This window comes from Pteropus alecto, unplaced genomic scaffold (assembly GCF_000325575.1).
Source record: "Pteropus alecto unplaced genomic scaffold, ASM32557v1 scaffold21, whole genome shotgun sequence".
NCBI classification, from domain to species: Eukaryota; Metazoa; Chordata; class Mammalia; order Chiroptera; family Pteropodidae; genus Pteropus; species Pteropus alecto.
The window spans coordinates 16188265-16198535 of record NW_006436282.1 but is presented as its reverse complement, the minus strand read 5'-3'; the positions used below and the strand labels follow the sequence as shown (position 1 = coordinate 16198535).

At 41.7% G+C, this 10271-nt stretch overlaps 1 long non-coding RNA gene across 13 annotated transcripts; it reads left to right on the top strand.

Moving 5' to 3' along the window:
- Nucleotides 1-1794: 1794 nt before the first annotated feature.
- Nucleotides 1795-9701, top strand: LOC107195702. 13 transcript variants are annotated; one of them, XR_003046356.1, is made up of 6 exons: nt 1795-2003; nt 2699-2748; nt 5529-5652; nt 5777-6218; nt 6506-6618; nt 9320-9701. It is a non-coding gene; the product is annotated as an uncharacterized LOC107195702 (long non-coding RNA). The 13 variants fall into 13 exon arrangements; XR_003046354.1 differs by lacking the exons at nt 1795-2003; nt 2699-2748 and adding exons at nt 3231-3499; nt 8878-9002; XR_003046359.1 differs by lacking the exons at nt 1795-2003; nt 2699-2748 and adding exons at nt 3237-3499; nt 8878-9002 and having other exon boundaries at nt 6462-6512.
- The last annotated feature ends 570 nt before the right edge of the window (nt 9702-10271 follow it).

Genomic DNA, 10271 nt, shown 5'->3' with positions numbered 1-10271 from the left:
AGCTGTCACCCTGGAACTTCACTGTCAACCTCGGAATTCCCTGTGTTTTTCTCCCGAGTTGGATTCTTCATCTCTTCGCCTTTCGTGGTTTACTCTCTTGTTTTTGTGGAGAACATCCTCTCATAATCAAGGCAAAAAGGATCTTCCCTTTGTCCCTAGTGTTCTGAAATTTCACAATAATGAAATTATTGTGGCACGGACCTATTTTCATCTATTATGCTGTGTCCTCCGTGGCCCTTTCAGGAAATGGTAGAAACTTGCAATATCTTTCGCTTCTGAGAAATCTGCTTGAATTATTTAGTTGATGATTTCCTCTTCTTGTTTTTTTGTTCCCTGTCTTTGCAACTCTTGCTAATTGGATATTGGAAGTCCTGGACGGGTCCTCTAATATCTCCATTTTTTCATTTCTGTTTCCCTCTGCATTTTACTCTCCTTTTTAGAAGAATGCCTCAACTTTATTTTCTTATCCTTCTTTTGAGTTTTTCATTACTGCTGTTACGTTTATCAATTCCTAATAGCTCTTTGTTTGTAATTTGAAAGTTCCTTTTTATGATTTCCTATTCTTGTTTTAAGGGTATAACATTGACTCATTTCTTTGAGAGTATTAATGACACTTTTTAATTTTTGAGTGTTTTGTTTCGTCCAAGTCACTTTTATCTATTTGTTTATTCTCTCATTTTATTGTTCTAGGTCTCCTTTATATACCTGATAATCCTTGTGTGTCTGCTCAGGAAGAGAGTAGAGGACTGAAAAGGTCAGTGCAAACTTTGAGTTTATAGATGGGTCTTGTTGATGTTGAGCTTTACTGTTGTGATCTGGAAGCACTATTTTAGGAAACCTCTGGTGCAGTTTTTTCTCGTCTTTTTTTCTTGGCTGGTCACATTTGAAAGGAAACTTTTCTTGTGTCCCAGTGTTCTGATAGTTAATTAGGGTAATAGGGCCAGGGAAGGTAGGCTAGGAGTCTCAGCATTTTATGGTCACTAAATGCCCTAGTTTGTGGTACTGTTTCCAAATCAGTAGCTGGGCCAGTTGACCTCCACCCCAGAAAGAGTCCCTGCAAAAATCAAGCCTGCTGCTTCTGTGGGGGTGGGGGAAGAAGGGAAAAGAAGGCTTGAACCGCCTCTCAAAGAGCCATCACTCAGCACTCCTTGGGTTTGTTTGCTTTAGCTCTCAGTTTCTAAAATATCTAGGACTGCCAGTTTCTGGGTCTTTTGAGGACTCTGCACTGAAAATTTCATTGGTTTCATTTTTTACCATTGTTGACTTAGAACTCAACATTCTACGATGTGCTAAGTTACCTCAGCCCTAACTACATATCAGCTGTATTATCTACCAGGATTACGTTTCTTTCTTCTTCCGTCCCTCATCCTTCCCTCTCCTCACCCTTCCTGTGTGTTTTCTTTATTCTCCTTTTGGATACTGGCCCTTCTGGACTGATCTTCTATTTAAAACAAAAACCAAAAAGCCTTTTTTCTCTTTTCAATCTTTTTCTCTTTTTCCCATTCTTTCTGGGGGATTTATTCAGCTTTATTGTTTAATCTATCAAGCTTTTCATTTCTGCTATTATATTTAGAATTCCCAAGAGCTCTCTTTTTAAAAATTGTGCCTTGTTATGTGATAGACTATGTTCTTTTACCTCTCTGAGGAAATTAATTTAGCTTAAAACATTTTCTTCTACCCCTTATTTTTAAATTTCTCCTGAATTTCTTCTTTCTGCTGCTCTATCCGGTCTTTTTTTTTTCCCCCCCAAGGGTGTGTCATTTCTCAGATGTCTTGGTTACTTATTTCTAAGGGAGAGACACTGAAATGCCAACTGGAAACTTTACGTAGGTGTGGATTGTTAGCTGGTGGTCTTTTCTGAAGAGATCTGGCGGGGCTATATGCAGGGGGTGGGGCCAGGTTCTCTTGGGATATTCAGTTTCCCCAGAGAAGACTTGTCCAATCTCTTGCCTGGAGGACATAAACCTGCCTTGCAAGTATTCTGACAACTGAGCTTCAAAAAGGTTGGTAAAAGGGGCGATATCCACATGGCGTGTGTGCGTACCGGCACGAGTGTCTCATCATCCATTTCCTTGTTTTCTGTTGGTATTTCACTCTGCACACAGGTGCGGTTAGATTCTCGTATGCAGACTCTCTTGGCTGCTTAGGGTATTTTTCCTTAACAACTTTATTTGGGGGTGGGCAGGTAATGCCATTTTAATGGGTCGGGGCAAGGGATAAACAGAAATCTTTAATTCTTTAAGAGGAACTACAACATCTACCTTTATATTTATCCTTACCTACTCTTGCCAAGTCACGTCTTCTCCCTAACCTGTGTAACTGTTTACTTACAACTTTCCTCCCCTGACTCTCATTTTATCTGAAAGGGCATATGGGGATTTTGATTCTGCGATTTAATGTAAGAGTGAGAGTACTTAGATATTGGGCTAGGCTCCCTCAGGATTCTGGAATATGGATCAATATGCCAACTTCTGCAAGACAGCTATGAGGAAGAGAAAGGAGACTAATGTTAGGAATAGGCATGCCTGCCATGTGTGTGCAGCCACAACGGATGTGGTGTGACCCGAACTGATGTGTCTGCTGAACTCACACAGCACGTGCTCATCTGCAGCATGGGGCCCATGGAACTGTTGGTGCCCCTCTGGGAAGCTATGTCGATGCCCTGGTTTTATACTTCACTCTGCATTTGCTCTTGCAGATTGCCAGTGGCCCCTTGGTTTTGGAGCAGCATTTCTTAAGAATGCCTGGGTAATGCAGCTTTTTCTTCTGAAAATCTTGCATGCAACCGATGCACTAACAAGAGGTCATAACCTAATTAAGATAGAGAGGACAGTAGTAAATTTGGCAATTCAAAGTGGACAAAAGCCATTGTTGTTTTATTAGAATGGGAATAGAATATATATACACATACATACATACATACACACATACACACCCATATATGTATTATATATAAATATATATATGTGTATATATATAGCTTAAAAATTGACAGACAAAAGGCTAAAAAACAAATGGTTTGCAAGCTCAATTTGGACATTTTAGAACTTAATGAATAACTGCATCGAAAGTCTTTCTTACCTAATCACCAAACAAGAGACACCCATAAAACATTCCTTTGTTAGCCTACCTTAGAGTTACACCGTGCTTTTGAAAGTAATAAAACTACTTTTAAAAACTGTTCTATAAATCACATTAGAGCATAAAGAAGGTTTTCACTAATTCAGATTTGCCATCATCCTGTTAGTTCACAATGATTCACATTATCAAGCAGATCCTAAGGTTTCGTTTTGAATAACCAGTGGATGCTTTAATGGAGCATGAAGAATGTGTTTCCTGCTGTCATCCAAAACCCAGGAAGCTGATTTAACATCAGGGCCATGCTGGGGCATTGTGGGGAGGGGAGGGAATAGCACTGTGGTCAAAGTTGGCATCGAGTCCTTGGCCCTTTGCCCCGTCATCTTCGTGTGCCCACCAGTCTTCAGCTACAGGGCAGGAGGTAAGGGAATGTTGACTTTCTCAGTCTCGGGTGTAAAACCATCTACTAAGAGATGTTTTTTTCTTTCTTTGTGTGTGTGTGTGTGTGTGTGTGTGTGTTTTCTGGTAGTATTAAACATGTATTTAATCAACTTCTTTTTACTTAATTTATGTATTTTTAATTACAGTTAACATGAAATATTATTTTATATTAGTTTCAGGTGTACAGCACAGTGATTAACATTTATATAATTTATGAAGTGATTCCCCTGATTAGTCTATCACTCACCTGGCACTATAGATAGTTATTATAATATTATTAACTATATTCCCTGTGCTGTACTTTACATCTCCTTGACTGCTTCCTAACTACCAATTTGCACTTCTTAATCCCCTCACCTTTCCCTCCCAGCCCCCTTCCTATCTGGCAACCATCACTTTAAGACAACAGTTTTCAATTAGGAATAGAATACTTGTGACCTAGAAGTTGTGTAGGTGGAACGTGGAGTTTTTATAACAGTTCCTAAGAAGCCAGTGTACTTTTACCCGTGATTATCTACAGGCATACCATGCATTATTATTAACTTCGTAAATGTTCGATGGATTTTTTTTTGCGCGCATATGTGTGTGTGTGTGTGTGTGTGTGGCAGTAACATTTATAGAATTTATTTTCAGTACTTTACTTATCTGTGTTGTGGTTTAGACTTAAGGTAGTTGTAAATTATTGTATTGCAAAACTCAAACTAGTGTGACATCATCATTTGTCACATCATCAATATGTTTTCTAGACACAGGAATCAAATTTACTCCCAATAATGATACTATTGCAATTATTAATGTCCTTAGAACCTTTACCATTTAAGTAAAAGGTAAGAAGAACATCAGAATGCCTGTTAATATATAATTTCCTTCTCAGAAAAAATGAACCTTTAATTTTAATCAAGGTGAGACAAAATTCCTTTATGGAAGTATTGTTGAGATGTAAGATGCAAGAAAATTGAGCCCCAATTCTAAGCAATTGAGCAAAATGAGCTGGGGTTCAGGGCAGACTCACACAGCCCCGAGCTCAATTTGGACATTTTAGAACTTAATGAATAACTGCATCGAAAGTCTTTCTTACCTAATCACCAAACAAGAGACACCCATAAAACATTCCTTTGTTAGCCTACCTTAGAGTTACACCATGCTTTTGAAAGTAATAGAACTTAATGAATGGTGGAGGTGCAGTTGTAAACTACTTGCTCCCAGAATTTCCATTCACCTTTTAGTCTCTTAATTACCGCTGCAGGTGAGTGCTCCAGGGAGTAAAGGCTGCACATTCCTTTTTCAGAGGAACATCACTGTTTAATTTACCGCACGGAAAGCCCTAAAACCCCCAGGGCCTTGCAAAAAGAGATGGGATTAGTCAGTAGTGACATTTACTGGGTATTTTTTTCCTCTCCACCCTCCCCCCTTCTCAGGAATGACAAAAGTTTTTCTTCTCTCTACTTAGCAAACTTATCTCCCTTGAGGATTTTTACCTTATGAAAGAAAGACGTAGTTAAATTCTATACTGGATTTACTGGATTTTATTGCAAAAAAAAAAAAAAAAAATCTAAATTGCTATAGCCAGTTTGGGGAAGTGTTTCGATTACGTTGATAATGGAAAAGGCTGCCGTGGAAACCATCAATTAGAAAAAATATGGGGTTGAAAGGAGTGACTCCTCTGAAGTAGTAAAAGTCTGAATCTTTTCAGCCCTCCATTTGGAGAATGACTGCTTTCCACACAGTAGAAACGGAAGAAGTGTTTATATAAATACTACAAAATTCTTTTCTAACCAGAGCGATAGGTGTCCAGGACTCACACCTGCTTTATAGACTCTTGAAATAGAACCACATGTGTCTGGCGACAAGGACATGCTAACAGAAAAAGAAATGCAGTGAGAGGTAGAGTACTAATAACCAAGGGAGACCGGGCTGCCCGTTCATTGGTCTGTTAGTTCATTCACTTATTCATTCACTCATTCATTCATCCATCCATCCATTCATTTCTTCCTTCTTTCCCACTGCAGGGCCTTGGGTCTCATGACTACTCCTAGTAGAGTTACCTCCTATTGAGATCCTTCAGGCCCCAGACAAACTTCACTTCCTCAGCGAAACCTCCCCAGCCTCCTCTCTGCCACCTCCACCTCACAGGTGAGTCAGGTCATTACTGAACTACTCTTTGTGGTAGATAATGGATACGGAGTAAATATTTGTTGAATAAACGAATAAGCTAATCCATTCATCCATGCATTTTTTCCTCTGTCTCTTCACAAAGCAAACATTTACTACACAACAGCTGTGGAAGAATGCTGCTCAGCTGGGCCAGGCTGGGAGGAGAGCAGTATCTCACACCTGAGAACTCAGAGCAAGTCAGGACCCACCTTCTTCAAAACCCGAGGGAGCTGAGAGTGAGGTGGATTTCAGCCTGGGTCTAGGGGTGAAAGTTTACGAACTAACGCAGAGGGACAGAGAGATAGGAAATGGTGGAAACCAGGTTAACAGTTGTGCCAAGCTCATGTGAATCTTGGAACCTGAAATGCCATTTTCCTGGTAAGGAAGCTGTGGCCTAGAGAGATTAACTGACTTTGAGGTCACAAAACTGGGGAGCTTGGATCCTGAGATTTCTTTGAACTGATTCTAAGTAGTTGTGGATTGAACTATAGAAATCTGCAGTGTGTTTTGGTGCCTTGGATTTGAAGGGGACAAGTTATTTCCAGGTAAGTGAAAGGACAATGTCTGGAAGAGAAAAGGAACCCCTCAGAGTCTCACAGCTTTTCTACGCCGGGGTGGGTGGCAATGGCGGTCCCCGCAAGCCCACCGTGAGAGCATTCTGTGAGGGGGCTATTCCTTCAGCAGTTGATGTAACCCCTGCGGCGTCTTACCAAAAAGTAAACTTTTCTCATGGCAGGAAATGGCAGGGAGACACTCATTCTATTTAACTTTGCTGTTCTGTTTAATAGGCTGCCAGTTGTGCATTTTTGACATAACTGCGTCTCGTTTGCAGGATTAAGGTGGGTACAAAGCCCTTTCACATAATTAGCTTGCTTGACCCCATGACACTCCTGTGGAGAAATTAAGACTAGAGAACTTGTGATTGACCCAAGAGCCACAGGACAGGTGAGTGAAGGAACAACGCTTGACCCTGGTCCGACTCAGGTCCTATTCTGTGTGTCGTCGGTGGCTCATGTGAAAGGCAGTGTTTCTTTAACAGGCTGTAGACACATGGCAAAGTGTGACAGGGGTTTTGAAAGCACTCAAATTTTATTTTTAACACTCAGTCTATGTGCCATCCTTCTCAGAGGCATGCCTTACTTCTCTGGAGCTTTTTCTTCCTACCATATGCTGTAGCAGAAGGTGACAGATGAGCAGCAACCTGTATGGATAATGATTCTTAGCAATCAGTTATACAGCATTTACTCTGTGGCAGACACCAAGTGCTTCATGTACGTTAGGTCATTTAATCTCACAATAAGTCTGTGAGATAGGTACTATAATTATCCCCATTTTACAGATGTGAAAACCGAGGCACAGAGAGGTCAAAAAAATTAAGATCTCAGAGCAGACTTTGTCCAAAGTCTATCTTCTTACTTACCACATTTTTTTTTTAACCTACTGACCTTTTACCTATAAGATGGTTAAGCCATTTCAGTTCAAAAGGAAGGCCTCAATATTGCATTCTAGGAAGTATTTGGAAAATTCTGGGTTTCAAAAAAGGTAACTTTTATTTTCAAAGGAATTTTCTAGAAAATTATGCTTCTGGAACAGGCACTGCATATGCACAGTACAGCTCACAACTACTAGAGAGTGTGTGAAAAGGTCAGTCTCCCTCTGCCGTTCCCTGTAGCAACTCTGCTTCCTTCTCTGGAAGCATCTGCTGTTAACAGTTTCTGGTGTTGAAAATGATATTACTTTCTCATTGTGCTTAAAGCAGGTGGAAATGATGAAGCAGGGGCCGCAGCTCTGGCCTCAGCAATGTCGTCTGTCAGGGTGGAGGCACATCTGGGCTGTCTGGCAAACTGGCAGGGCAGCAGGTCAGAAGTCAGCTGGAGGGTGGGCTGCGGAATGAGGAACTCTGAGTGCCTGAGGGAGAAGGAGCTTGGCCCCACATCAAAGCTTGCAGGCTTACTGGGGGAGAGAAGAGGATTCTGAAGAAGAAGGGGTGATTTCCTTGACTCCCATGGCAGAGCCCCAGCTCCCCCCACCAGGGTGTCATTTCGGAGTCCTTCGCTTTGGCAGTAACACAGTGGGTTGAGGTGAAGACTGCAGAGGCTGTTTCTTTGACTCTTCTGGAAGACATTGAGCCCTGCTTGGGGACCCCTTCATCACAGCAGGCCATGGTAAAGGGGGAGAGCTTTCTTCCTCCGCTCACGCCCCATCACTGAACGGCACCGGTGCCTCTGAGTGTCCCGAGAGTGGTGACGGAAGGGCGCTGAGGCAGTAGTGCTTTGAAGGAGGTGGCCGCACGTGGGCGTTAGAAGGCAGCGCGCCCCAGCCAGGCTCTCCAGGGGGCTCCAGAACAGGAGAGGAGCCAAACGAAATGGCTCAGCTCTGCAAAATGGTAGTGGCTCATTAAAAAAACACACACGGGGTAAACACGTTTGCTGATTCTCTGCACAGGGCTGTCTCTCGTCTTGATTCTTTGTCCATACTACTCTCCTTGCCTGTATTGGTCTTTTTCCTTCTCTTTTCCTGTCCAGTTCCTGCTTATCCTTTAAGACATGGTCAGGCAACTCCTTCCTTAAATCCCTTCCCTACCCTACCCCTAGACTCGGCCCTGATTCTGTCGTTACCTGACTTGTATTAAAATTATCTGCTAATGCGTCTGTCTGAGACCATGGACTCATTCTGTTTAGGGGTGGTTTTGATCAGTTTTGTAGTTTCAACTCCTGGCTTTTAATAAATATTTTGACGAAGGTTGAGTTCCTGCAAGATGCGCTGAACTACACAAGAGGTACCATTTATCCTTGCAAAAGATCCCTCGATAACAGCTTTGGCCACCTGATAAACAACTTTTGGCTAGCTTGGCAGACTAGAGAATCTGCCTTTTGGCTGTGAGTGAGGCTAAAATGTCTGCTAAACGCTAGGCGATTTTGATTTAAGCGTGAACATATCTGGAACAGACTACAGTGAGAAATGAGCCACATTTACACATCACCATAACTATTTAATGATCTTAGATATTCATCAAAGTGCTGGCTACATTACTCAAGTTTGTGTCACTGAGAAAAAAAAGCCCAATTGGGAAATTTCACCTTGTGTCTGTGAAGGAAATAGTCTTTGAAAGTATGTTGAGATAGTGTGAAGAAAGACTCTATATTATTGTTATTTCCCCACTTACGCTATTTTTCTTTTTTCCAATGTTTTTCTCCATTTCAGACATGGTGCTTTAAATCATTTGACTTGGGGGCAAGATTCGTATATAGAATACGGGCCACTGTGGAGGAGATAACTAAATCCCTAGTTGTTTCTAAGTGACAGAGAGGAAATAGATCATGTGACTGGTACGCTTCTGGCACGTAATCCTTTCTGTCACTTTGGAAGATTGTCAGGGAAATAGAAAAAAAAAGTCTGAGTTCTCTGAGTAGGTTCTGCTTTGTATAGTTCCAACTAAATTGAACTAAATCTGTGCCTAAAGATTGCAAATCTACATCAAATGGTGCAGGCTGAAGGTTTTACTCTGTGTAAAAATGGTAATTTCCCCCTTTGGAAGGCAAGGAGACAGGAATGGGAGGGGTGGGTGGGGGAATCAATGTGTAGGTCAAAAATTTGAATTTTAAGTGCAATCTTCTTAGTCATCACTTTCATTTCTGTCTTCTAGGGAAATCTGACACAGCTAGAAAGCAATGGAAAACACTAGGGTTGCATCAGATGTTGAAGAGGAACTGATCACACCATGGAGATAAAAATGGTCTCCTTGAGCAGGATTTTTAAAAAGCTGGTTATTTAGAGGTAGCAGCCTTTTGCGGGGAAGCTAACAAGGGCTCCAGAGGCCCATTTGTCCCTTAGCGATGTTGGCCCCATATTTGAATGAGGGATGGATGTTTTGATGCTATTCTTTTTTCTTTCAGCACAGATTTGCGAGCGTGGGCTGCAAATAAATTTTCATCCCTGTCAGGATGTCTCTCTATAGGGAAGGTTCTAGATTCATTCTGTGGAACAACGTCTACAATAAATTTAATGTGGTTATGGTTTTTCCTTAATTCTGTGGGGCAAGTAGATTTCTTTCATTCATTCTTAAGTCTGCATCTAATATTAGCCTGCAGTGTTACTGGCACTATAGGTGACCCAGGGGAGAGTTAGAAAGGAAGTAAAAGAGCTCGTGGGGGAGAAACAACGCACTGATGAGACTAATATTTGTCTAACACTTGAAAATGTAAAAGTCACTTCCCATTGCTTTACCTCATTAGTTCTCTCCACAAACACACTGCGTAGGCTTGACTATCTCCATTTTACAAACGAGGACGGTGAAGCTCGGAGTTGTAAGGGGACTTCTCCAGCATCCTATTCCAGTAAACGACAGAGTCTGAACTTAGAAATAGTATTCTGACTCTAAAACTGTATTAGATTCCATTCAAAACTGGCAATCGTGGCCCAATCTCTGTACAAGTGCATGCTGATAAGGCTTCGTGAATGATCGGAGTGGAACACGGTCCCTCGAGGGTGGTATCTGGGGAGGGGGTGCAGTGCACATGGGTTATTGGAGTCAAAAAAAGTCCTGCCGTGGAGAGAGGCGAGGACAAAGGCAGGGATGAGCTGGGGTGGAACGGCCA